Source organism: Calidris pugnax, unplaced genomic scaffold (assembly GCF_001431845.1).
Source record: "Calidris pugnax isolate Ruff unplaced genomic scaffold, ASM143184v1 scaffold206, whole genome shotgun sequence".
In the NCBI taxonomy this organism is placed as follows: domain Eukaryota; kingdom Metazoa; phylum Chordata; class Aves; order Charadriiformes; family Scolopacidae; genus Calidris; species Calidris pugnax.
This window is the reverse complement of record NW_015090957.1, coordinates 344,254-352,565: the sequence shown is the minus strand read 5'-3', so window position 1 is coordinate 352,565 and position 8,312 is coordinate 344,254. Positions and strand designations below refer to the sequence as shown.

The 8,312-nt window shown below is 48.5% G+C and overlaps 1 long non-coding RNA gene across 1 annotated transcript in view; it reads right to left on the bottom strand.

Annotated features, from left to right (window-relative positions):
* Positions 1 to 3,051: 3,051 nt before the first annotated feature.
* Positions 3,052 to 8,312, bottom strand: part of LOC106893915 — an 11,000-nt gene continuing 5,739 nt past the window's right edge. The window contains exons 2-3 of the long non-coding RNA XR_001413199.1: positions 4,280 to 4,397; positions 3,052 to 3,409 (exon numbers count right to left, since the gene is read on the bottom strand). This is a non-coding gene — a long non-coding RNA (uncharacterized LOC106893915). The remainder of the gene's footprint in view (positions 3,410 to 4,279; positions 4,398 to 8,312) is intronic.

The following is an 8,312-nucleotide window of genomic DNA, read 5'->3' as shown; positions in this document are numbered from 1 at the left end:
GAAACGGGTCACCCGGGCCAGCGATTTTGGGGGGGACCAGGGAAGGCGATGCCGTGCCTGCCCACAGCCCCCCGGGCCTGGCTCAGCTGGTGGAAAGGGCACGTGCCACATCAAGAGAAAGATGCCAAGAGCAAATAGAGTGCCAGGGAATGGGAGAAATGTCTCCTTTTGCTTGAACAGCACCAAGAATCACAAACTCTCTCTTACTGCTACTTCCAAACATTTCAGTTACAGCTTTCTCCTGTTTCTTTAAGCGACTAAAAACAAGCCCTTGCACCTCTTCCCAGCTCTCCCCCATCTCTGCTGGGTGCCCTGCAAAGGCAGCTGAAGGTGAGCGGCCCCACAGCGCTGTGAAAGTGCTGTTTTCCCATTTCTGGGAGAATTATCACCGTACCTCATCTGCTCTGCTCCCCTCTGCACCCTCCAGAGCATTTACCGGGGTCCTAATACCCGTGACACAGCGACTCCCACCTTCAGAGGGGTGCGACCAGCTGGGGATGCTCAGGAAAACATCTCTGATGCTGAACGGGTTTGATTCACGGCAGGAGTAAGAAATTAATCACTTTACCTTCAAACCACATCAGTTTCTTCAGGCAGACAAAACCTAAGGCAGTTGCCTGATTTTTCAGAGCTATTTCTCATCCCTGCGACGGCACGTGTGACATGGAAAAAGACATCACAAAAAAGCTGCCTGACCCCCTCCCTCCCTGTTAAAGCCCAACACGCCTCTCCTAGTCTGACCAAGGTTTTTCTTGAGGGGAATGTTGGCAAAAGTATAATCCAGAGGCTCACTATCTCCCTCTCTTTCAGTGCAAAACCAAAGAGATCCCCAGCTCTTCTCATAGGAAAAAGTAAGCTTGTACCGAAAGGGTTTCAGCAGGACCTACCTTCTAAATGAAATGAGATTTAGTAACAAACTTTTTGCCCTCTTTTTAATTTCAAGTGAAAGAGGGTGACAAGGAACGAGGAGTGTGTCTGCTATGGAATATTCCTGCAGTACTCGGGGCTGTGGTTTATTTTACTAGTGGTGACTAGTTCAAGCCACATTTAGTCAATAAATATGAGATATGAGGTCACTCCGCCATTTAGCTGTTACCCTGTCTACATATTTCACAGCTGGGTAGTAACCTTTTAACTAGCGTCTACCTCGGTGGGGAGTCTCCATAAAAAAAGAGCCAGGATCCATTGGTCGTGGTGGGGGATCAAGGCACAGGAGCACCACGGAGATTTCGGAGGAGGCTGAGTGGGAGGAAGGGGAAGCTTGGGGCTTCACTTTTCGCTTTCTTTCCCTGGTTTCCAGTGAGATAGCACCCGGCCGAGGAGCAGGAGCCTCCTGCATCCCCACAGAGATATCGGGCGATGGAGCAGCACATCCCACGTGCTGAGCGTTACAGTCAGTTTCCCCATCTTTCACATGGAAATGGGCCAAAAGACAAATTTCACTGAATTTCACTGAATTTTTAGAGTTGGAAGGGACCACAGAGATCATCTAGTCCAACTCTGCTCCAGTTTCCAGCTTTACAGAACAAACCTGAGTTGAGCATTTCCAAGGGGTTCACTTCTCTTATCCACCTCTGACAGGATTTAGCAGAAATTCAGGTTTAAAGGTCAATTCTCCCATATCCCAGACTGTAGCTTCTCCTCACTGCCTTTGATTTGGGGTGAGGAGGACACTTCCCTGAGCTGGTAACTCAGGGCTAAGCCGGGTTAAGACGGAGCATCCCCAAGTCCATCACTAGACATTTACACCACACAACGTTGCAGCGAGAGCAAACTTTCTGTGATGGTTACACCCTCCTTTCAGGTAGTTGTAGAGGGCAATGAGGTCTCCCCTCAGCCTCCTCTTCTCCAAACTAAACATGCCCAGTTCCGTTTGGAGAAGAGGAGGCTGAGGGGAGACCTCATCCAGGCGCTCCTTGACGGGCCACCCAAGAGAAGCATCCATGAGGCACAGAGAAGTCATTGAGGTGGTGCTGGTGGCGTGGGCTGGGTGATGGCAGACAGCCGGGTGGAGCTGCTGGCGGGGAGGGGACGTGGGAGTGGGGGGAGATTAGAGCCGGCCGGAGAAGCCGCCGTCGTATTTCACTTTTCTGCTGATCCCCAGAAACCTGCCCATAGATCATCCTGCAGGAGCAACACGTGGATCTAATTCTCTAATGCCAGGCCTCGCTGCGCCATTATCCACATAAATCCCCAAGCCTTGACACCGGCCTTTTCATCATTTAACTGGAGTTTGTGGGGAAGAGGGAGAGGAGGGAGAGATGGGTCTCGGCAGCAGGCACAGCTCCTCTTTCCTCATCGCCTTTATCCTCCTTAATAATCCTCTCTCTATTTCATCTATCAGCTGATAACATGTGGGTCCTATTTCCCCCCACCCTCCCCACATCTGAATTAGATGGCAGATAAAGTCATCCTGCGATCTGAGCCATGTTTGCAACTGCTCTTCATTAAAAAAAAGAAAAGAAAAGAAAAAAACCCCTCTCGTAATGAATGCAAGGCTCTGGAGGGCTCCCCACACCGTCCCCAAGGGCCTGGGTGACTCCGGTGTCTGTCTGTCCTTGGAGCTGGGTCTCTCCTGCCTTTGAAGTTTTGGGCCAGTTTCTCCCCTGGGCTTCACTGGCAAAGCAGCTCAGGGCTGCAGTCATTAGACCAGTTAAGGATCCGTTCCCAAATTTTTTTACTATCCTTCCAGGAAAAACCTGCCTTTTAATTACTCTCCCAGCTCACTTTATCTACTTAAACAAATATTAAATGCATTAAATAATTTCAGTGGCATTAGGAATAAATCCGTGCATTTAAGGGTAGGAGATTTTTGAGAGGAGAAGAGCATTTCATCCAAAATGCTTTTCTGTGCGAAAAATCAGGAGTCTTTTTGTTTAAAATAATAGAAAATGAAGCCAGAAAATCTGCAATTTTAAAATCAGAAGGGAGGGATTAAGGAAGCAAAAAAATTCTCTCTTTTCTTTTAGGGGTGGGAGTTAATAGAAGTTATTTAGGGTGTGGAGGTGGGAAGCAGCAGAAAGACAAGTTGCCTGATGAAGTGAAGTAACACAGAAAGTATCACCCAAACTGGGGATGTTTTCACCATCAGGCATTTCTGCCTGATATTTGTAACATGAAAATGTAAAAAGTCTGAAATGGACCCTTAAGAAGATTTCTATTTCTTCATAATTTCCATCCTACCCATTGCCAGCATTGCTGGCAGGGAGCATTGCCTTCTGGGTTCACAACAAAGGAAAATGTTGAAATCCCATAATTTGAAATCAGCTGGAAATTTGGGGATGGGGGCAAAAGCAGGACAGCAAGAGGACTCACATCATCTGAGACCTGGACAAACATTTCATGACCAAGAGCTTCCAGCACTTCTAGGTGGCTCTCCATTGCTGTGAGTCCTTGAAGTTTCTCCTTCCTAAAAAATAGAGAAAGATGATTAATTCAGCGCAGAGCTCAGAACCAGGTTTGTCCTGAAATCACCTCCCACCACCATCAATAGCATTTTGCTATTAACAATAATAAATAGCATTTGATGGTCTAAATTTCCAGCCTTCCTTCTGCATTGCCACCCACCGGCTGTAAATCAGGTCCTCCGTAGGTTTTTTTGGTGGTTCAAGCTTCTTTGCTGCTCTCCCTGTTGTGGGCTCATCCCCACACTGAGGAGAAACATCTCTGCTCCACCTGGAAGAGCTGCCCTTGCTAAGCCCTATGGTTTGGAACAATCTGGCACCAGGCTGGGAAATCTCAGTTAATTCAATTAGAGAGCAGGTCCTGCTCTTGGAAGCTGCCACACACTGGAGCTTACGAGAAGTGAAGAGCGAAGAAAAATTTAGAAAAACACGACAGAAGAAAAGATACCGAGAGGGAAAGAGATGGTGAACGGCAAGAGGGGAGTTAACGAGAGCCAGAAACACAAGTTGGAGAAATGTTGATTTTATTTAGCATTAATTGCAGGAAAGAGCCTATAAAGTGCGGTAAAAAATTATTAAGTACCACTATGCAATGCCAGCTTTGTGCCAGCCATCCCTACGAAACAGGTGTATTATTCCTAGTTCCCTAGGTATAAATAAATAATTGCTGCTCCACATCTTTTTTTTATGATGGCATTTCATTATTTTTTACTGCCATATTGTTATGGCTCCAATTCCTCCAGAGCGGGTTTGGAGATCGGCCGGCGAGGGAAGGCGTGTGCGTGTACCTGGGCTGGCAGGTCTCCGGTCACAGCATCCCAAGGGAACACGTGAAGCCCAATCTCCCCTGCCCACAGGCTGAAACAAGGTCTCACCTGTGGTCCCAGCTCTGACAACGATCTCCAGATGAATACAGAAAGGAAAATTATGGCCACGTTTACAAGGCGATGTGCATCACGTCAGGGAACCGCTCCGCAAATCCAGAGGGAACAGCTGTAACAAACAGGTCATCCAAATTACCTTTCCCAGGAGAAAGGGACCTGGGACAGGACATTTTGGAAGATATCACCCTGGTTCAAGCACCAGTATCATATCAGCCCACTAAACTTGATGTCAGGGACACAGAGCTGGGGTTTCCCTGAGACATCCCATCCATCCATGACTCCGTTTGCACATATGGAGATTAGAAAAGGAAAATAAAACCTGTGTTCAGTTCCACTTTTAATTTTCTGCCCGTGATCTGCCCATATGCTCTTCCCAGCGCCGTTCCATGCAGGCTCTGATGTTGCCTGAGTGAAGAACAACGAGGGCAGATCACATTTTTCCTGAACAATGTTTATATCAGCATTTCTGGGGGCTTGTTTTATCGAGTCTCTCACTCCTCAGAAGGAGACTCAGCAGGGAGATAAGCGCTGGATGCGTTTTCCTAGCGATGCCTCTTGCCTCAGATGAGGCCACCAAAGACGTTTGGGGAAGCAATGATTCCCTGGTAATGCCTCAGTCCGAGCTCTGACCTGGAACCGTGGGCTCTGCAAATACGCATAAATCTTCAGCTCACGTCCAAATCACTGCAAGGTTCAGTGAAAACAGCAAAACTGCCAGGGAATCTAACCCAAGCTTCAGTCCAATTCAGGCGTGATTTACGACCTCAGGTGGAAACCATGAAAGGCCATGGCTTCAGCCCCAAACCAGAGGATGGTCCTTTGCCCCAGCCCAGGGGTTTGGGTGCCGAAGGACCGGGACAGCGAGAAGTTAAACAGCACCAACACGTCTCCCAACAAAGCCTTCAAACCCTGCTCGTCGTGTGGTGAGTAAACGTAGCTGATGCACAAATCAAACCTGTGTCCTGCCCGAGTCAGCAACGGGAAATTAAACAAATCAAAGAATAATAAGGGAAAGCAAGCAATGAAGTTATTTTTTTCTGATTGAAGGGTAGCAATTCACTAGCATCACCATCTGTGAGCAGTTTTTCCCCAAACGCAGAATTCTGCAACAGTTCTATGGTATTTCAGGACATTTATAATGGCAGTTTAATGCTTATTCCCCTATCAAAATATTATCATAGACAGTAGGAGACATACTTTTTTTTTCTATTAAAAAAAAAAAAAGAGGAAAGGGAGAGGGCCTCAGTCTCAGGGATGCAATTTTCTTGGGAAGAACGGGTGTCACACCAGCAGGGAAAGATGCTTCTGTTGGTCTCTGCTGGCAAAGCTCCCCCCAGCCAGAAGTAGGAATGATTATCTCTACAGAGCATTAACGAGGCAATTTCCTCTCCTTCCTCTGACCCTCGTTATCTATCCTCATATTACCTTGGAAAAGCTAACCACAATAACAATCAGCATAAGATCCCAGGTGACATGACCAAGAAGACTTTTGACCCATCTCCATATCAACCCTGCGCATCACTAGGAACCTCCAAACAATCACTCTCCATCAACCAGCCCTTGAATTTTGAGCCTCTCAGGTGGGTGGGGAGGGGAAGGATGGGTGAGGGAGGGGATTTCTGCACCCTGACCCTACCCAAAGGCAGCCTCATCGAGCTGTGGGGCTCCCAGCCTGCAGCCTCCAGCCCGTGTTGACGTGGGATCACGGCTGTAACATCTGTATCCCATCCCAGTGCCAAGTTGGACTTTTTTTTTCTTTTTCCAAGACTCGGCATCTCCCCCATGTGCATGTAAATCTCCAAAGGGAAACACTGCATCATGGGTTTTGACCAAAAAGGTAATCCTGGGCAGTATGTTATAGCAACACCTGCAACGCGCGGCGGCTGCTCCAGCCCAGACTGCCCTTCTGGTGGCACGGGGCTCCCAACACCCCCCCGGCACCCGCAGACGGCCGTCAGCTCATAAGCCCCAAACACAGACGGTTTACAACACCCCGCAGGCTTTTTGGGTCACGAGGCAATAAGAAACGGGTCACCCGGGCCAGCGATTTTGGGGGGGACCAGGGAAGGCGATGCCGTGCCTGCCCACAGCCCCCCGGGCCTGGCTCAGCTGGTGGAAAGGGCACGTGCCACATCAAGAGAAAGATGCCAAGAGCAAATAGAGTGCCAGGGAATGGGAGAAATGTCTCCTTTTGCTTGAACAGCACCAAGAATCACAAACTCTCTCTTACTGCTACTTCCAAACATTTCAGTTACAGCTTTCTCCTGTTTCTTTAAGCGACTAAAAACAAGCCCTTGCACCTCTTCCCAGCTCTCCCCCATCTCTGCTGGGTGCCCTGCAAAGGCAGCTGAAGGTGAGCGGCCCCACAGCGCTGTGAAAGTGCTGTTTTCCCATTTCTGGGAGAATTATCACCGTACCTCATCTGCTCTGCTCCCCTCTGCACCCTCCAGAGCATTTACCGGGGTCCTAATACCCGTGACACAGCGACTCCCACCTTCAGAGGGGTGCGACCAGCTGGGGATGCTCAGGAAAACATCTCTGATGCTGAACGGGTTTGATTCACGGCAGGAGTAAGAAATTAATCACTTTACCTTCAAACCACATCAGTTTCTTCAGGCAGACAAAACCTAAGGCAGTTGCCTGATTTTTCAGAGCTATTTCTCATCCCTGCGACGGCACGTGTGACATGGAAAAAGACATCACAAAAAAGCTGCCTGACCCCCTCCCTCCCTGTTAAAGCCCAACACGCCTCTCCTAGTCTGACCAAGGTTTTTCTTGAGGGGAATGTTGGCAAAAGTATAATCCAGAGGCTCACTATCTCCCTCTCTTTCAGTGCAAAACCAAAGAGATCCCCAGCTCTTCTCAAAGGAAAAAGTAAGCTTGTACCGAAAGGGTTTCAGCAGGACCTACCTTCTAAATGAAATGAGATTTAGTAACAAACTTTTTGCCCTCTTTTTAATTTCAAGTGAAAGAGGGTGACAAGGAACGAGGAGTGTGTCTGCTATGGAATATTCCTGCAGTACTCGGGGCTGTGGTTTATTTTACTAGTGGTGACTAGTTCAAGCCACATTTAGTCAATAAATATGAGATATGAGGTCACTCCGCCATTTAGCTGTTACCCTGTCTACATATTTCACAGCTGGGTAGTAACCTTTTAACTAGCGTCTACCTCGGTGGGGAGTCTCCATAAAAAAAGAGCCAGGATCCATTGGTCGTGGTGGGGGATCAAGGCACAGGAGCACCACGGAGATTTCGGAGGAGGCTGAGTGGGAGGAAGGGGAAGCTTGGGGCTTCACTTTTCGCTTTCTTTCCCTGGTTTCCAGTGAGATAGCACCCGGCCGAGGAGCAGGAGCCTCCTGCATCCCCACAGAGATATCGGGCGATGGAGCAGCACATCCCACGTGCTGAGCCTTACAGCCAGTTTCCCCATCTTTCACATGGAAATGGGCCAAAAGACAAATTTCACTGAATTTGACTGAATTTTTAGATTTGGAAGGGACCACAGAGATCATCTAGTCCAACTCCCAAATCTGCTCCAGTTTCCAGCTTTACAGAACAAACCTGAGTTGAGCATTTCCAAGGGGTTCACTTCTCTTATCCACCTCTGACAGGATTTAGCACAAATTCAGGTTTAAAGGTCAATTCTCCCATATCCCAGACTGTAGCTTCTCCTCACTGCCTTTGATTTGGGGTGAGGAGGACACTTCCCTGAGCTGGTAACTCAGGGCTAAGCCGGGTTAAGACGGAGCATCCCCAAGTCCATCACTAGACATTTACACCACACAACATTGCAACGAAAGCAAACTTTCTGTGATGGTCCCAAGCGTAACAAGGACTAAAAGCTGCACCCCCAGCCCTGATTTGAAACCTCTGAGGTTCCAAGTGAGGGGATCTCCTGTGATCCTGCTTTGTGCCCATCCTGCTCCATCGCTGGTGTGGTCCCACTCAGAGGAAAGCATTGAGCATGAGAAGGGACCCTGGCCAAGCCCCCTGGCCTGGCTCCAGGGAGGTTTGTAGGTATCTG